Below are 19,325 nucleotides of genomic sequence, written 5' to 3'. Positions count from 1 at the left end.
CACAGATGTGCTGTCGCTAGTTACATTTACCTCTAGATGCAAACAGGGCTCTGGAATGGATCCCGTTCGTATCTAGAAGTACCACTGTTATAGTGAAGGGGCCAGACTCACCTCTGTGGGGAGGGAATCCAACAACTTAGGGGCTGCCACAGACAGTGGCAGAGCTTCATGCTCTGGCACCGGGGGGGGGGGGCGGAGAGCAGGCGGGGCCAGGGCCGGGGATGGCATGTGTCCTGGGGGTGTGGCGCACTGCCCGCAGGGGTGTGGTGCGCATCCTAGGGGACATGGCGCCCAGCATGAGCAGGGGGGCAGCTGCGGTGGCTCCCCACTGGGATCACGCTGCCAGGGGCGGTGCGCTCCCCCCACACCCCTCTTCCTCCACCAGTGGCCACAGAGAATGCCATTTCTGCCCACCCTGAGCGTCTGAGAGCAGAGGAACTACCAAAAGCGCCCCTCTGCTGATCTTAACACCCAAGAAGTTAATGGATAGATATTGGTATTTTCCTGGTGCCATGTCTGCAAGCTGCCTTGGTGTTTTGTTTTGTTTTTAAATAGCTTTTTTAGTTCTCTCTCAACCCTGGTTTTCCAGCCTGGATAAGAGTTTGACGCTGGTCTTTTGCTTAGCAGGTTGAAGAATCATAGTGCACCTTGGATTCTTACATCCTTTTTTCTTTCTTTCAGGAGCCAAATGAGTAATGAGGTCAAATTGCTGTATTGTTACAGGGTTTTTTTCCCCATTCTTTGATAGAGTGGCACCCTCCACCTGGTGACCTGCTCTGCCTTCTCACTTTTGGCTTTCAAAGAGACAGGTGCAGGTGCTGCATCCACGCTCTGCCAGGTAGCCTGTGGTGGTGTTTTGGCGGCAGCCCAAGCAACACCTGCCGACTGCTGGCAGCGAGCAGGATCTCTGGAGGCACCGTTTGTTCTGTCTTCATGTGTGTGATCAAAGGAAGCGGCTCTACATCATTTCTGTGATGAAAGGGAGGGAGGGCTGGATGTGGCACTTCCAAATATTTCTAGAGGTGGCAGGGAAGAATAAAAGGGAAGGAGAAAGAAACCCCAATAATCGTCAGGAAAAGGGATGTAAGAAGGCGCTGTTCTCTGCTCTGCCCTGTATTCATCACATGCATCACTTTTTCCATAGTTCGTCTTCCACTGAAAACTACATTATTTGTCCACTGTGGCAAAATTGCATAATGTAATGAATTACATTGTCGTCACGCTATTCTACCCCATTCATCTGAATGCAAAGAAAACACAATACAGATGGGGGAAACATAATAAATTACATATCATCTTGGAATGAAAGCAGCAACACAGTGAATGTCGATTGTATTTACTGGATTGATTTCCGTTCCGTGGGACGGATAAGCGAACACCAGCCATTCAGTGCAAAAGCCAGCCTGTCATTGGTGACATCTCCCTTGAAGACAACCACAATGCCAGTTCTCTGCACGCTATGTTTCAAGTATGAATCTCAGCATCACCATTTTCAAAGGGAAGCCAAAGACAAAATAGACTGCAATATGACAGCTGTCTTAAGAGTCTGAGATATGGAAGGAAAGATGGGGTGTGTTCTGTGCGCACATGCATGTATCTGTTCCAAGCACCATTCCAAATTTCATGTTCAATCCTGAGCTCATCCTCCACATAGTGAAAAATCCACCTTTGGAAGTGCCTCTGGGCAAGAAGACAAGACACCCTCCGTGGGCCCCCCCTCCCTCAGGGAGTCAGCCTTCTCACCACCAGGAGTGCTATGCTGCTAGTTCCCCTGGAGCTCTCAGGAACATGTGATCCCATTAACCAGGGCATCGTTCCGGGTTGGTTGTCAGGGATGGGCATAGGAGACACCATTTTGTGGTGGAGCTGAATCTTCCTAGACTGCTCTGTAAATTGTGAAACCAGGTTGGGATGGTTTATCTGTTATTTGGCTGATGGTTAATAGCGCTGAGGTACTTTTCCATTTCTATTTTGTATTGCTGTTGTAGTTTGAAATCTTTAATGACGTCAACTGCCTTGGGAAGCTTTGATCAGAAAGGCAGTCTCTAAACAAAAGTCTAATAAATAAGTGGCCCCTATCGCTTCTCCTTTTTACCACCGCCATTGTCTGCGGCAGAGCAAGAGGCATATGAAGAAGGAAGGCGCCGAGCTGCAGAGGAAAAGCTCTTGCCTGTGCACCTCCTGTTGGTGTGTGAGACCTTGGCAGATGCCCAACTTTGCCTTTGACCTTTGACGCTTGCCCAGTCTCCATATCCATTTTCAAATGGGCCAGGACAGTGAGGGAGGCCTCTCAAAGGCTGTGCCTTCCTAGCTGATTTGTTTCTCTCTCTGTTCCAACACGACCTTCAAGGCCTCAGGGCAATTGCAAGAACCTCAGTCTCACCTTCGCAACAATAACAATCCTGCAAAGCAGGTTAGATTTTGGTTCGTCCTCGACTCCTGGTTCACACGTTGGATGGGTCCAAGCAAGTGTACATCAGGGGGCGACTGGGACTGCTCATGTGTGTGGACAGGGGAAGCAAGCTCATTGGTTGTAAAGAGCCAAGAAAGAGTAAGACCTCTGCAGTAGCAGCTATGGGAATACCCTTGGAAGGGAAGGAAGCAGATCACCAATCACGGCCACCGCAGAACTGAGGTGTGGTGCCCTTGGCTTTGCTGCCAAGACAGGTGGAGGATGGAGAGAAAAAGTAAGTGTGCGTGGGTGGTGAGGAGAAGGAAATGGGGCCCTATAACCAAGAGGAGGGCAAGTGGGTGGATGGCTATAAAACCATGTGAGTCTGACGCATGGAAAGATATTGGGACACTTAATCTACATGTCAATGCCCAGCATCGGTATATACTGTTTAGTTCTTTGTGTTGTCCACTGTTTGGGAGAAAGGGAATGAAAAATAAAGGGTAGGGTGTACTAGGGGAAAGAGGAGCTTGTGTGAACTTAGCAAGCGCATTGTCACACAAAGCATAATGAATGTAAGGAACTCACTGTCCTAAGAAGTGATGGTGGTTTAGACTTGTGCTGTGCTGAAAATTGCTCCTGGTTTTATTTTTTTTAATAACCATTCTCCATTGATAAGAAAACGAGTTACATTTCAAAATTTTCAAAGGGGATAGAAACTGCAAACCATATTGCCAGTCATCTGTACCCTGCAGCCTTCCTGGGTGCCCACATTTCAATTTAAGCCCAGAAGAAGACGTTGTGAAGAAACAGATCAGGAAGCACAGCCAGCGAGGGAGGCTGCAGGTTGCTGGGGCATGCGGAGGGCACCCGGTGGCAGTGGGGGCTGGCATCCCCCTTAATGGGGGGGGGGGCTGGGATGAGCAAGCATGGATGACCCTGCATCTCCCTAAGCATTGTGGGTTGTGGCCATGGGGCCGTAGCTCAGCGATGTTGCTCATGCATTGCATGCAGTAGATCCCAGGTTCAGACCCAGGCACTTCCAGTTAAGAGGATCAGGTGGCAGGTCCCTAGGAAGTCGCTGTCAATCAAAGTACAGTTGGTACTACTGGCTAGGTGGCTTAAATAGCCTGACCGAGTAAAGACAGCTTCCAATGAGTTCCTAGTATTTGTTGCAAACAGAAACTCTTTCTTTATCTCAGCCAGAAGCCTCTCTTCATGACTTCCCAGAAGCTGATATGGAATGGTTTTCTTGGAAAGGGATGTCAAGCACCCTCCATTTTCCTTGTATCTTGAGCCATAATCATCAATAGGCACTGGCTGCCAGAACAATAAAGTCAATGTGAGCTTTTCTGAACAAGTAGGAAGAGGTTGCTGAATTCCATTACCTCTCCCAAACAACTGCACATTATCCCTTTATATTGCTTTATGGCTGCTGATTGATTGTTCCATTGTTTGGCTCCTTTCTCTATTGCTCATTTGGTTTTTATTATTTACTGTGTATATTTTAAACTGATTCTTCTTCACTTCTCTGTTAGCTGCTGCAGACATTTGTGGGTTTGTGTTTTCGTAACTGAGAGGTGGAACAGAAGTGTTTTAAATAAAGTCAAAAATAAATTTTCAATTATCCTAGGACTGTGGTGACAATGGAAACTTTTCCACGGAGGGATTTGGCTCGGGTTCAGCCTGGAGCGTTCAGGGTCTGGTGTGTCCTGTGGCGCTATTTCTTCTCCAGAACAGAAGGACGTTTCGAGATGTTAAGTGCACTAATAATGGCAGGAACTTTAGTTGGGCTGATTAACGATGATGACAGTATTTAATGTAAAAGGCTCTCTAAATCCTTCTGTACAACAGCACTAATTACTTTTCGGTCCGATGTGCTGCACTATCAGAGCTAATGAGACCACATAAATCCAGCTAATTATTCCTCTATTATGGTTTATCTATGACCTTAAATGCATACTCTATCCATTCGATTGCACCCCACTAATATTATTCCATCCTGTTTCCCTAGCATGTTAGTGTGTTTATGTTGAATGGATCCTGAGAAGAGAGAGACTTAAAGCTCCCACTACAAGTACCTTGTCAATAATTTGTTCAGAAAGACCTGTGTGGCTGTTTGTTTCTGAAGACTGCTGTTATCGCATCCCAAGAAACAATCTGAGGTGTCCCATGAATTTTGTCTTGCACCCCTTGTTTCCTGCCAATCCAATGCATATCAATCAATTCTGAGATGCAGGAGATAATCATGGCAGCCCCATAGCCGTGCCCCAAAAGTGGATCTAAGAATCCAAGCATCTGTATGTGTGTAGCAGTAGCAGTACACAGCACAATGCCGAATCTATTAGAATCAGCTGGCAGTTACAGACAAGGATGGTGCCAAGCTTCAGGAGATCCATGGCAAGGTGCCACAGATGCCCCCTGCCATTCGCTCACCCGCTGTTGCTTTTCCAGCGGCACCAACACACTTACCACCCTCCTTGCTGGCCCCAGGGCAGCGTTTTCACATTGGATAGGTGGCAGTTTCAATTTTGATTCCTGTGCTCTGTAACCGCCTGCCATTTTAATTTGTCCAAAATGCAATACCCTGCTCTAGATCTGTAAAATGTGTTGATGGAACTGCAAACAGTGGGTTGCTCCCATTCAAAGGTGGCGCCACAGCCTGCCCAGTGCTTGATACAATGGAGGGTGGGAAAGTGGCACAGCCAGGTTGGGTTCCGAGGGGGCCCTTCTGAGCTGCTGGGGGGTCCTTGGGCAGTGCCTGGCATTGTTTACTACTGGCGCCAGGCCTGGTTATAGAATAGTGAGCTGGCAAAGGAGGGGTGTCACAGTTCGCATCTTAGATTTGGGCTGGGGAGACCTGGGCTCACATCACTGGTTGGCCATGAAGTTGCCATGGGCGCACTATGTTCATCAAAAAGCCCCACTTCCAGATGCAACAGGTCCTGCAGCGAAAAAGGAACCTTAGATCAGGACAGAAGCACTGGCATAATCACCAGTAAAACCTATGCAATGTAAGCCTGTCTGAATGAGGCTGTTTACAGAATGACAACATTGGGTTGTCACTTGCATACAGGGCAATTTCGTAATCTTCGAAACCATTTTTTAAAAATATGCTGCATGCTTTTTTTTTTTTTAAAAAAAGAATTTATCTGGGTCTAAACAGTATGAAGACGTTGGAAAGAGGAAGAAAACTCAACCCAGAGCACATGTGCATGTGCACGATAAGTGGTGTTTACACTGACTTCCTCAATGTGAAAGATGCATTATCATTTATCTGGGCACACTCTCCACTGGTTAGTCCTGCGCTCAAACTATACCAAACAGCCTGAAATGGCAAAGCCTGGGGGAAACCTAAGCTTGTTCACTTATGATCTTAATGGGTAGAGCCTAGTTAAAATGATCACAGCAGTCAACATTTTTGAAACAGCTGGAAGACATCTGGAGCTTCTAGCTACCCCAGCAAAAACAGTTCATAGTTGTCACCATCAGAGCAGATCTGTTCGTCCTTTGCTTTTGGCATTTCCCCTTTCAACGAAATCCTCGGGGCAGCTAACGAAACCACCAGTCCCTTTTCCTGGGGAACCTTTGGGGTTGTAGCTCTGTGAGGGGAATAGGGGTCTCCTAACAGCTCTCAGCATGCCTTAACAAACTACATTTCCCAGGATTCTCTGGGGGAAGCCATGGCTTCCCTCAGTAACTAAGATCAATGATGTGGTGCAGCCGTGTCCTGTGTTCTGTTCTCCTCATCTTAGGCCTGAGGGTGGGGGCAGAAGGGGCAAATGCTTGCTCTGGCCCTTTCTTCCCATCTCACTCTAGTTTTCCTTGCCATCGTGTTCCAAGAGTGGTGTTAAGGAATCAGTGCTTGGAGTTGGGAATAGAATGGATGAAGGAGAAGGAAATGAAACTTAATACAGACAAAACAGAGATGCTCGTGGCCCATATGCCTGTGGCTCAGAGAGTGGATGTTCAACCTGTTTTAGATGGGATAGTACTGCCCTTGAGGAATCAGGTTCTCTCTCTCTCTCCTTCCCCTTTGGTGCCACTTTCCAAGCGAATCCCCCCTCCCTGTTTATTTCTACTTTTGGCTGGCATTTGGCCTATCCATTGGCTGATTTTAACTGGATAGCTTTAATCTCTGCTGCCATATACCGGTAGATATTGCTTTGTTCTGTCTCTACTTCATATTACTTTCTTTTCTTTCCTGATTCTTTCTGTGAATTTTTAAAAAATATATGTTTTACCTTTCGATGAATTATTCATTGTTAGCCACCTTCAGCAATATTTCTCAGAGAGGTGGGATGTAATTGCTTTTAACGAACAAATAAGATTGAAAGAAATAATATTCCTACATGCAAGCTAACAACGGGGTATTTATAAAGATACAATTTTTCTAATTCACATGGAATCAGAAGCAGGGCCCTCTGGTTTAGTCCCATCTCATTGACACTTACAATTGCAAACTGGGCATACTTTATGTGGCAAAGTTGGCAAAAAGCAGCAGTGTCACCAAAAAAGAAACTCTTTGGGGACCATAAGTTGTAGCTTGATTTTCACACCAGTTAGTTCCTCTTGTGATACAGAACACCCTTTTGACCCTTCAAAATGCAATTGTTCAAGCAAGACACCAAATACTAAGTGGACAATGACTCAACACCACCAAAAGAGCCATTTTCCTGCCCACAAAGGACTGGTCTTTGCCAGTGCTATTTTCCTAGAAAAAGAGCTGTCAGAGATCACCACAAGCTCCTCCCTTGTTCTCTTAGAATGGCATTGGCGCTCACCTGAAAAAAAGCCCTGGATACTGTAGCTTACCTGACCCCATAGTGGCACGGAATTGGTTTGAACCAGGACCTCATGACTTTTGATCTGCCAAGGTGAGCATTGTCCATCAGCATTCATATGCTGGGACCTGCCAGACCACTCCAAGCAGGGAACAAAAACAGAGTCTTTATGAAGCCTCTGTAGCCACCATACATGGCTGGTGGGCTCCATTTGGCCTGGTCAGTCGCAGCTTGAGTAGCCCTGGTTTGAAAGGCTGGTGCTGCCTGCTCACTTATTCCCATCCCCCCTTCCCTGTTTCTCTGATGCAAATTTATTTTCCATGGGAAACTGGTTTGAGATGATCTAGCAGACAATACCAGAACAAGGCTGATGGATGAAAGAACAGGAGGCAAGGGAGGCGGGGGATGACGGCAGCGTCTCAAGGCTATAAACCGTTTGCAGGAATGCAATAAACTCCACCTGTAGACAAAACACTATCCATGTGTTTACTCCAAGATCTGGAGTTTTATCGCTTCCACGTTTGTTTCACGGCCTGTTATGGTCTGTGTTTGAAGTGAGGGAGGAAATGAATACCTGGTGACTTGACATATTTCCACCCTGCCTCTCACGCTGGAAGACAACAACACATCACATTCATGGAGTTGCAGTAAATGAAGAAACTCTCTCACTCCATTAAATCAATTTCCTTGTGCTTCAGTCTAGAGTCACATGTTCACCAGAACCATGGAACGTTTTGGCTTTGGGCACTTTGCTAGGCATAAAAAATAATTCAGTTGAAGTGGCTCTCCCAGCAAGAAAGAGTGGGATGCTTTGAAATGAAGGAAATTCAGGAACATCCTTATGGTGGTTTGCACTTATATACAATGAACTGCCATTAATTTCAACGGCATTTGCTTCCTTAAGTTTACCTACAGTGGACTAAGACAAAATTCACCTGTGTAGCAGAGAGAGAGGAGAGAGGAAAAAAATATCTAGTAGTCTCTCTTAGCCTCACCAGTTTTCCACCCTGAGCTACAGCCTCTCACACGCAATGCTTCATGGTTCTGACTGGAATCTTGGATTGTGAACACGAGGCTAATAAACAACAGATGTGAAACTGTCTTTGGGATTTGGTCTTCTAAACAACATTTCCTTCTCAGGTAAACCAGTCCGTCAAATCCCAGCCAAATACGTTGAGTGTGTTTGTTTGTTTTAGTATTTGGAAAGCCACAAATAATAAACCACCTGTGCACATGCCCCATTTTGTTCCATGGGACTTCTTTTTCAGTAAATGGAGATAGGATTGCTGCCTGAGCACTTGCAGAGATGGACCTTGGGGTCTCAAATTTCAGCGGCACCCTGTGCGACACCAAAATTTGACACACACCCCTCTACCTCTCATCTTCTATTCTACATCATAGCTGCGGTGCCTGCTGTACTGCCCCCAAGGCTTTGCTCCCAGTGTGACTGAACTTTAGCAAATGCAGACAAGCTTCATTGTGAGCATTTTGACCCCCATCACAATAAAATACGTCTGGGGCATCTATCTCTCACTTGGTTATTTGCTGAGAGAGTTCAGAAAATGCTGATCTCAGTCGATTTGCAAAATTACTGTGAACCAGGGCAGGCGAGATCACATGTGCCAGTTACTCTTTGCTTCTACCTGTCATTTCACACCAGCTGGGAGGTCTCCTTGTCTATCTCATTTAAAGAGTAAAAAAGTACCTGCTATGAGTTGCAGATAACCACGGGATGGGGAGGGTGGAAGTGTTGGGAGTGACATAATTCTTTGGTAGAGAACCACGGCCGCTTTGATTCTTCCTTTACCAATAGAATTTGCCCATTGTTCCTTTCATACTGTTTGTGTTTGTGTGACAGGCGTCTAAAGGAACCTCCTGCTACAAATCAAGGGGTGGTGAAAGCCCATGAAGGAATTTCATATCAGCACAGGGTGTCAGATTGTTGCAGAATCCCTCCCCCCGCCTCCTTACCTTACTGTGGTGAGCCAAGCATCCCCATAGCCTGTGCATGCCAGATACCACGGTGAGAATTGTACAAGGCTTTTTGTCATTGAGACCAGATGGTAGGCTGCAACACATGCTCCTTCTCCCAAAGGCCCTTCCAGAAGGGGGAGCTTAAGGGCTTCACTGTGTCCTGCAGAAATTCCTTCCCACAAGGGCAGTTCAGCTGGTCTGGCAATCACTGCCTTGGAGGTTATGCAAGGTTATTTCAAAGCCATGTCTCTGTATGATGCGATTTACAAGACACATTAAGAAACTGATGCATATTTAATATATTAATATATTATTTGGCCTGGATACGAAACATGATGAGTTATAATTTAGGCCAATGGGCTGCATCCGCATGGAATAACATATACAGTTTATACTAGACAAATATACGTGGTCAATCTTCCAACAGTCAGGCAAATATCAAATATGAACAAACAACTTATGCATTAAGTTTAACATGTAGTTTTTCCAAGAGCAATAAAACGTACAGTGGTACCTTGTTTTTCGAATGTAATCCGTTCCGGAAGACCGTTCGAGTTCTGAAACGTTCGAAAACCGAAAACTCAGTACAGAAGCCTCAGAACGGAAAACTCAATATGGAAAACTCAGTACGGAAGCCGTGTTTCTGATTTGACTTCTGAGGCAGATTTGAAAACTGAAGCATTTACTTCCGGGTTTACGGCATTTGAAAACCGAAATGTTCGTCAACGTAGAAGTTTGAAAACCAAGGTACCACTGTATTTGAAACCACACTCTTGCACCAGTACTGCGGACTAAATGTCTTCTACATAAGGCTGGCCAAGCATACTCCAGGGATTGTCCATGTAGGACTCACATCCTCCCAGTGCTCACTGGGTTCCCTTGGATAAAGGATTGACTGTTAAACCACTCTGGGAATTGTAGTTCTGTGAGGGGAATAGAGGGTCTCCTGACAACTCTCAACCCCCGTAAGAAACGGCACTTCCCATGAATCTTTGGATGAAGCCACAACCGTTTAAAATGGCATGATGCTACTTTAAATGCACAGTGCAGATGGGGCCTAGGTGTAACATGTAGCCTGACCTGAAAACTGGGTATACTACATTGCTCATGATATAATTGTAGGCACTCCTGGATTTATAAGTCTTGTGTCCCCCCGCTCCCTGGTTGAACTGATGGGTAACCACAAAAAAGCTTCAATCAAAAAAAAGCTGACAAAAAGAAAGCTCTTTGAATAAAGTGACTAATAAAGCTAGTCAAACAACAGGGTGCTATATTGGATTTTCCTGTGCATAATAAGAGTCAAAAGCCTTCAGGCTCCATCCCGCCTGGGAGCCCAAACAACAAGAAAGCAGCTCTCAGCTTTGTTCCAGGCGTAGCATGGATCATATGGAGGCAATGAACATATCATCTAGGCAAAAAAATATCTAAGGATGGATGCTGCCTTCTGATGAAAGGGCTACATCAGCAGCCCACTGAAATAAAGAGAAGCTGGATCAGGTCCAACATGCCTGGGCAGCACATGATAAGACCAAAATGAGCCATGAATTGCCTCAGCCACAGCTTCTTGCTTGGAGGGATGGTATTCCATCTGGAAGCCATGTGTGTGATGGGGGAAAGCTCGGAAGCTACAGAGACAGCATCAAACTCTGTACGAGGTCCTGGGTTTATGTTACCTTTTGGAGAATGGACAAAGTTCACCTGCTTCTGCCATGGGGATTTTGTTCATAGAATTACCTATGAAATGGCAGCGCCAGGTTAATTCGGTTCCTACCATTTGTGCAAACTAACATGGAAACCATGATGGTGCACACCTGTGGGTGGCTTTGCTCTAGTGTCAGAGTCAGAGGGAAGCCCCGTCCCTCCTGCCTAAGTGTTGATGGGATGTCTTGACCCTGGTAAACTATAAATATTCCCAGGGCAGCTATCAGCCCATAACAGATTATTGGGAAATTGTGCTTCTGAATTCTCATGCCCTTTATTGCTCCCTACCCTTTGGGCTGATTGGCTGGTGCATGTTATTGTCCCCAGTCATCCAATCACCATCCCAAACAGTTCAGAGGCATTCACAATGGCGGCAGCCCCTCTTGGATTTGTACTAGTTGCAATTGCACCAGTCGTGCTGCTGTCCTGAGCCTTTGATAGTAGCCAAGAAGGGCTTAACTGTGTGAATCCAAAACTGCCAGTAATGCCACAAAATGGATAGGATCACCACTATCTGACATTCAGTCAGACCCAGATATAAGATCATAGCTATCCTGTTATAGTTTATTTGAAAGCTTGGATATAAATAACATAGGCAATAAATGTCTGCCTGAGTCACTAGAGACCCAGCTTAAGGGCTGGTTCAGAATGCCAGTTCCTGGAATGGTACAGTCCTCTAAACACAACTATAGCCCCTCAGATTTCATGTGGGAAAGATGCCATGCCCCACATGAAATATTTGCATTTCTGATGCATTAGGCCCAAAGCCTTCTTTCTGGAACATAACACTTTCATACGGAATAATAATAAAAAAAATTTAAAAATGTCCAGTAGCACCTTAGAGACAAACTAAGTTTGTTCTGGGTATATGTTTTCGTGTGCATGTGTATCTGAAGAAGTGTGCATGCACACGAAAGCTTATACCCAGAACAAACTTAGTTGGTCTCTAAAGTGCTACTGGACAATTTTTAAATTTATTTCGACTGTGTCAGACCAACAGGGCTACCTACCTGAATCTACTTTCATATGGGACACAGTTTTGATGTGGGAAAACGTTTTACAGTATGCAAAGCCTATGTCAAGTTTGAAGTGGTAGGGTCACTTGAGAAGACTGTACCATGCCAGAAACTGAATGTATGTATTAGCCCTAGATATAATTCTACAAGAGCTTTCTTTCCTTCAGTCAGGGCCGGAATGTGTGTTCTGTTCTTCAAGGCTGAGCTGCACATCTCTGTTCTTCCACTTTTATTTTTATTTTTTAAAGGCCCTGTCAGTTTGTGAGAACTGGGGGGTAGAGTATGAATGAGAAACTAAAGTCTTAAGACAAGAGTCAGGATCCAGTGGTGAGCTTTTGAGAAGGCACAGCATCTTCCTCCCAGAATTTAGGAGATGTGCTCCTGTCCTCTGTAAAGCCTTTTCATTGCACCCCTGCAATCACAGCCATTGTTCCGAAGCCTTTTGTCTCAGTAGTCATAAACAAGGTGAATAAACTTGCCCACAGGTAAAATAAACACAAGGTACCCACTGGACTAATATTTGTTGAGCTGTACAGAGCGAACACTCACCCCTTCCAGGAATTATACATTATCCGGCAAGTCTTTTCTTTTCCACATATAGCTTCACTTTTTACCTACAAAAGCCACATCAGATTGTCCTCATGGCAATTAGTCAGGACAGCCAGGTGAGCAAACGCTCGTGACAATGAGTGTGCCTAAAGTTCCCAGTGATTGTTAGCCAAAGGTCACCTGACTTGTGGTGATCACTGCTTCTCCTTTAACATGACAGCTTCCTGCACAAGGCAAGTGGGCAACCTGATTCATCTGCCAGAAGCAGAAGTTGTGGTGTCCCTTCCCAGCCTAATGCACCTTATGCATTTAGGAATGGATGCTGTTGGAGGATGTATATGCGTGCGAGCGAATGTGTCTATTGGAATTATCTGAGAGTTCTTTTGTTTGCATCCAGAAAGATGCTGATTGAACGCAGAGTCCAAATGAGTTTAAAGCATTGCATAAGTACGCGTAAATAACCTTTCATCTATAAATAGTTTTTTTTTTAAAAAAAAACTTGTTAAACGAATGTGTTGGGAAAGATTTCGCTTGCTGTATGGCAGCAAGCCACAAACATCTGCTACAAAGGAGAGAAGTCCTATCCCCGGCTCTGAATTGTGGTCCATGTGTGCCTTCTATTAATCTCTGGTTTAGGAATTTTGATAGATTGGCCACCTCCGGGGTGTGACTGTGGTGTCCTCAGCTCTTTTCAAGGCTTCCCTTGTTGTTTCCTGTGTGGGCGTGCTGCGGGGTTTTTTTGTTTTGTTTCTGAGAGGGAGTGTCATATGATGGGTCAGCAACTTCTGATCTCTCTGTCTGATCCCACTTCCTTCCTGAGTTTGATAAACAGTCAAAGGAACTATTTATGTGCGCATATGGATGTTTGTGTCTCAGATGTTTGCCTTGGCTCTTCCAGTTGTATTGGGTTTTTCTTTTGGGGGGGTCACTTGTTCTATCTGAGCAGATCCGCTCAGCTCTCTCTTACTCCCAGCTAGCTACCACAGATTGACTGGGGGGGAACTTGTATTGGTGTCCAGCAGGGCTGAGGAAGAAGTTCCATTCACTTCACATTTTTTAAAATAATAATTGTTATCAGTTTTACATATAATCACATTGCGTAACATCATATCCTCTTATTAAATCTCTTTGGCTCAACTGAGCCTGATGACTTCCCTCCCTCCCGCCTAATGGTTTACAAAATTAAATTTTGCTTCTTTGCATTTCACTTCTTTTCCTATTCTTGTTATATTATTACCTAAAATATTAAATTACTCAACCTGAATAGGTAAGAATTTCATCTTACAAGTCTTCAGATAACCCTGCTAGTGATGTTAATTGCTTACAGTTGTCTTTCAAATATGATATAAAGAGCCAGTGTGGTGTAGTGGTTAAGAGCGGTAGTCTCGTAATCTGGGGGACCGGGTTCGCGTCTCCGCTCCTCCACATGCAGCTGCTGGGTGACCTTGGGCCAGTCACACTTCTTTGAAGTCTCTCAGCCCCACTCACCTCACAGAGTGTTTGTTGTGGGGGAGGAAGGGAAAGGAGAATGTTAGCCGCTTTGAGACTCCTGAAGGGGAGTGAAAGGCGGGATATCAAATCCAAAACTCTTCTATTCTAGTCTTTTGGGAATTCTTGGTCTCGCTGGCTCCGGATTCTTCCCATCAGTTTTGCCAGTTCTGCAAAGTCCATCATTTTCATCTGCCGCTCTTCTTTTGTTAGTACTTCATGTTGTTTCCATTTTTGGGCTAACAACATTCACCTCACATTTAAAGGTGAACCTAATTCACACTTACTGAAACAATAGGCAAGCTGATCTGAATTTTGCAGTGCTCTTCTCCAGGCAAGCAATATGTAGAAAAACACAGTGCAGGTAAAAATGCATTTGTTAGTGAAAACAGCATACACACATGCTTTATAGCAGGGGAAATTGCTTTGCAAAATTGTGCACATTATGCAAACGCCATATAAAAATGTGCCTATTAGGAGAAATCAGCGCTAAAGTACTGGTGAAATTTTGTGAGGTTTTTCTTTTTTAAAAAAATTGCAAACTGGTGTGGAAATGTGGGAAATAGTACTTAAGACTGGAAAAATGAGAAACTGAGGGAAATCAGAATTGACAAATTTGCCTATGTCTGGCTTCAAGTTGTGTCAGATGGTATGTGACCACCACACAATTTACTTAAACTAGTTTAATAACCATTACATCTCAGCAGGCAGCTCTTGGAGCTATAGTTTGTGACAGGAACAGAGAATTCACATAACCTGGTCCTTTGCCATACTATAATTATCGAAATTCTTTGGGGGAAATCATAGCAGTTTGATTGGTGTAAAACTGCAACAGGTTCTTGAAAGTAATATAAAAAAGACCAAATTGTAATCCAAATTGTAATAATTAATTTTTCCGGGCTCCCCATAGTCTGGACCTTTGAAGCATATCTCCAAATCTTCAGTCCTGCCTCTTCTTGTTGTTTTCATATTTTCCGCCTTCTGGTCTTAACGCTTTAAAGCTCTTTGTCCCTGGCTATGCGATTCTCAGTCATGTCAAAAATCATATGTCCTTTCATCCACCAAATACAGCTTTATTTGTAAATATATATTTTTCGCTTCCCCCACTCTTTAGACGCTTACTGGGAGCATGAGATACAAAAAGGGTTATGTGCATGCCCCCCCCAAAGGGCCAGTGGCGATTCACTTGTGGCATTTGCCAACTTATCCAGCTAAATGTTAGGTAGTGCTTAAGAAAATTGGCTTTGACTGTCCACAGTCTCCTCCTCCTGTATCTCTTAGATGTGCAGGCAGGCAGTGGGTCTGCACATAGAATTTTAAGTTAAATGATGGGAGTCTTCTTGTCATGTGTCCATGACAGCCAATGAGCAGGCCCAATGTGGTGTAGTGACTGACTGCGGGATTGAGGACCTTGGGAGACCAGGATTCACATCACCACTTGGCCATGAAGCTCACTGGGCGACCATCTCTCAGCCTAACCTAACCCACAGGCTTATTTTGAGCATAAAACTGGAAGAGGGAGATTCGCGTATGCCACCTTAAACTCCTTGGAGGAAAAGGCAGGGTATAAATATTATAATAATAATAATAATAATAATAATAATAATAATAATAATAATAATACAGTCATACCTTGGGTTGAAGTTGCTTCAGGTTGAGCGCTTTTGGGTTGCGCTCTGTGGCGACCCGGAAGTAACGGGACGCGTTACTTCCGGGTTTCACCACTCGCGCATGCGCAGACGGTCAAAATGACGTCACGCGCATGTGCAGAAGCGGCGAATCGTGACCCACGCAGACGCGGGTTGCATTCGATTCAGGATGCAAATGGGGCTCCAGAACGGATCCCGTTTGTATCCAGAGGTACCACTGTAATAATAATAATAATAATAATAATAATAATAATAATACTTCCGTATAAGTGAGCTACTTCTGCACCATATGTCATTTATTTCTGGTTGGGGAAAAGGTATTGAATATATCCATCTCACTATCATACACATATGACTCAGTAGTGATAAACACAGGAAATGGTAAATATCCTCCAGTTCCCAGTCTACTCAGTTTCAAGAACCCCTTTACGCATTGTATTTTAGTGCATGTATGGCTAAAGCTGAGTGAACATGTTTACAAATATGTTCATGACACACAGGTCTGCTTGGCAAAGAGCCAGCAGCGGCCTGAGCTCCTGGGTCTAGTATACATTTGGTGACAAACCTGTGTTTCCTGCTTTTATGGTGTGCGCTCTCTCTCTCTCTCTCTCTCTCTCTCTCTCTCTCTCTCTCTCTCGCCTCCCCCCACCTTTAGTATCATGAAGCCTTTTTGCATTTGTTACTGGATTGTAGGTTAAAAGTTGCTTCTGCTCTTTGGTGCCCTGATACGCCGGTGGTGGAGGCATGGCATGGGGTCATGTGACCTCCAAGAGCCAAGCACGAAGGGCTGGTGGGTAGAGACCAGACAAAGGAGATACCACAACCCTCTACATTCAGGCCTTACAGGCCTGCCTGTTAAAGGAAAAGGAAAAAGGAAAGAAAACGATAATCTTTCGTATGAAAGACATGCACCACTGCCAAATGCAGATCACAATGCCTGTTTGTATTTGGCTGGAGCGGTTATGCTGCTTCTTATATAAGGTTGAAAACTGTAAGAGCTGCCAGGAGACCTGTAGCTACAGTGTACACAAAAATAGCTAATTCATTGTTCACCAGTACTTTGGTTCACAAGGCCGGCCCTACCATTAGTCAGAGTGTGAGGCAGTTGCCTGAGGTGGCCTCCTCCCTAACCAATTGCCCCAAGCCCCTGGCCAGTTCCCTCTGTTGGAGATCAGAGCTGGGTGTGCCTCACAGCCTCTCACGAACCCCCTAAGCTGTCCTGCTGCTCTCAGCTGCAATGGACAACACAGCTCTGTTCCTGTTGAGCTTCCAATCCAGACTGACAGGAGAATCTTTTCTTTTGCCTTAGACAGCCAAATGTTTCAATAAATGAGTTCAATAAACTCTCCCCATGAGCTTGTTTCCAGAAGCATTTTCTTGTGCATTTTCTAGATCTGTACATTAGGACGGCCACCTTCCTCCCACCCTCAGTTTGGCCCACTTTCCACGTTACCTCTCACGCCGAAGTTTCTTCCTTGCGGAAGTATGGATAGAGTAACTATCCGCACTGCTGCCGTTTTGTTTGTGCTCGGGGCACAATGAAGAGGGTCATTTCATTCATTCCAGAAAGGCTCTCCGGACACACAGAGGCCGCGTTGTGCTGAAGTGAAAGGCATCTTTGAAGGAGCGTGTCATCTGCCCCCACTTGGCCTTGCTGTAGGACTGGAATCAAAATACCAACTCAGACTTTGCAGCACGATTCATTCAAGCCACTCTGGACAGCTCTCACAGGGCTCCCTTCCCCAAAAGAATGCCTGAACTTTCCCAAAGGCAACAGACCAATTCCCCTTGACCCTCTCCTTGTGCTATGCCCTCCCACCTGAGGCTGGAGATACTCTGGAAAGCCAGATAAATGAGGCCTGTGGTTGCTGAAATGCGATTGTGAAACAATGTCAGTTATGAGTTCCGGGGGGGGGGGAAGAACCATGTTTACCACCATTTACCTGTTAAAAAGGTAAAGGTACCCCTGCCCGTACGGGCCAGTCTTGCCAGACTCTAGGGTTGTGCGCCCATCTCACTCAAGAGGCCGGGGGCCAGCGCTGTCCGGAGACACTTCCAGGTCACGTGGCCAGCGTGACATTGCTGCTCTGGCAAGCCAGAGCCACACACGGAACGCCGTTTACCTTCCCGCTAGTAAGCGGTCCCTATTTATCTACTTGCCCCCGGGGGTGCTTTCGAACTGCTAGGTTGGCAGGCGCTGGGACCGAGCAACAGGAGCGCACCCTGCTGCGGGGATTCAAACCGCTGACCTTTCGATCGGCAAGCCCTAGGCGCTGAGGCTTTTACCCACAGCGCCACCCACTTCCCACGTTTACCAGTTAGCAGTGTATAATAACAGCATAGGAACCTGCCAGAACATTGGTCCAAACTTGCTCAAAATTGTTGACTGACTGTGCCCCGAGCTCCTCCCCAGGATTTCAGACAGGATTCCTTCCCAGCCTTAGCTGGAAATGCCAGGTGTTGAACCTGGTAAAACAGATGCTCTACCACTGCTCTACAGTCCTTCCCCTAAAACAAATCAACAAATCGTCCTGTGGCACCAAAGAGACTGACAGGTTTGCTGTGGCATGAGCTGCCATAGATCTTGACTCAGTCCCTCTCATCCTGACTTGTCTCACAGGTTTGCTGTGAGGGGGAACCTTCCCCACTGGAGTAACCAGGGCTTTCCCCCCAGCTGGAACTGAGTTTCGGCACCTCTCAGGTGGGCGCCATTATGAGAGAATGAGGGAGCCATTCATGGTGAGTTCCATCATCTCTTTTTCTATAACCCTATGTTAAGCAACTTGAACTGCTGGGAGGCCAAGCATAGTATATTTCGCCAGATGCAAGCCATGGACTGAGAAGGTGCCGGGTACATATGTGTGTTGGAGCACTGAGGGCTGTCGTGTGACCCAAAGTCACAAAGTGAGAAGAAGTAATGGATAACAGGAATCTGGACCTGGATCCTTGGCACATAAGCCTGCCTTGAATACAGCTCTCATTTTAACTGGAGCCATATTTGTCTATAGCTTGAGAAGGACCGGTGATTGCTGCTGAAGCCGAGAGGAAGACAATTCCATTCTGTAATAAATCCCAGCCCTGCGGCCTCCTCCCATATACTTGTCCTTTGAGATTGCTCTGTAGACATACAGCAAAGCCGCTGAGAGGCCAGCAGGGTTTTATTGGCACTTCATGGGCTTCTGTAAATAATATACTATTCCAGATCTCCTGGTATGGGAATTCTACAAAGCAACTGAGAAAGCCTCCTCGTGCACATGGGAAACATAAGAAGGCCTCTCTCATTGACCTTAGAGCCAGGGAAGCCAATGTGGTGCTTTCCAGATGCCGTTGGACTACAACTCCCATCAACCCTGATCATTGGCCATGCTGGCTAGGACTGATGTGAACTGCAATCCAGGTAATGCAGAGGGCACCCCATTGGCTATCATTGCCTTAGAGGCAGGAGCAGGGGGTGGGGTGAACACCTGAAGGTGGGATGCTAGAAGAAGGAAGCTTCCCTGCATGAATGGCTGTGAGCTGAATCGAGGCAGCCTGAGCCTCATTTGTGCTTGCACCCCACCCTGTGAGAGGAGTCCTCTATTTGGAAGACGGCTTACCGATAAAATCTGATTCAAAGATAAAGAACCTTATGAGAGGAGAGCAGAAGGGGCCTTGAAGTTGTCCAGCAACCGCAGCCCCCAGACAGGCACACACCCAGGTCACAGTCTTCCCCACCATGGTGAGATGTATCGAGGGCTTATTTGAATTATAATCATTATTTCTAAAATTGCAT

General features: G+C 45.7%; 2 long non-coding RNA genes across 2 annotated transcripts in view; both read left to right on the top strand.

The window, feature by feature from the left end:
* The window catches only part of LOC310672420, an 81,058-nt gene that overhangs the window by 20,941 nt on the left and 40,792 nt on the right, over window positions 1–19,325 (top strand). The window lies entirely within an intron of this gene.
* On the top strand, window positions 1,921–4,016 carry LOC310672436. Its single transcript, XR_014508577.1, has 2 exons — window positions 1,921–2,687; window positions 3,595–4,016. It is a non-coding gene; the product is annotated as an uncharacterized lncRNA (long non-coding RNA).

Source organism: Podarcis tiliguerta (genome assembly GCF_965153285.1).
Source record: "Podarcis tiliguerta genome assembly, chromosome: 2".
NCBI classification, from domain to species: Eukaryota; Metazoa; Chordata; class Lepidosauria; order Squamata; family Lacertidae; genus Podarcis; species Podarcis tiliguerta.
The sequence above is the reverse complement of the archived record's forward strand: the minus strand, read 5'-3'. Positions and strand labels throughout refer to the sequence as shown.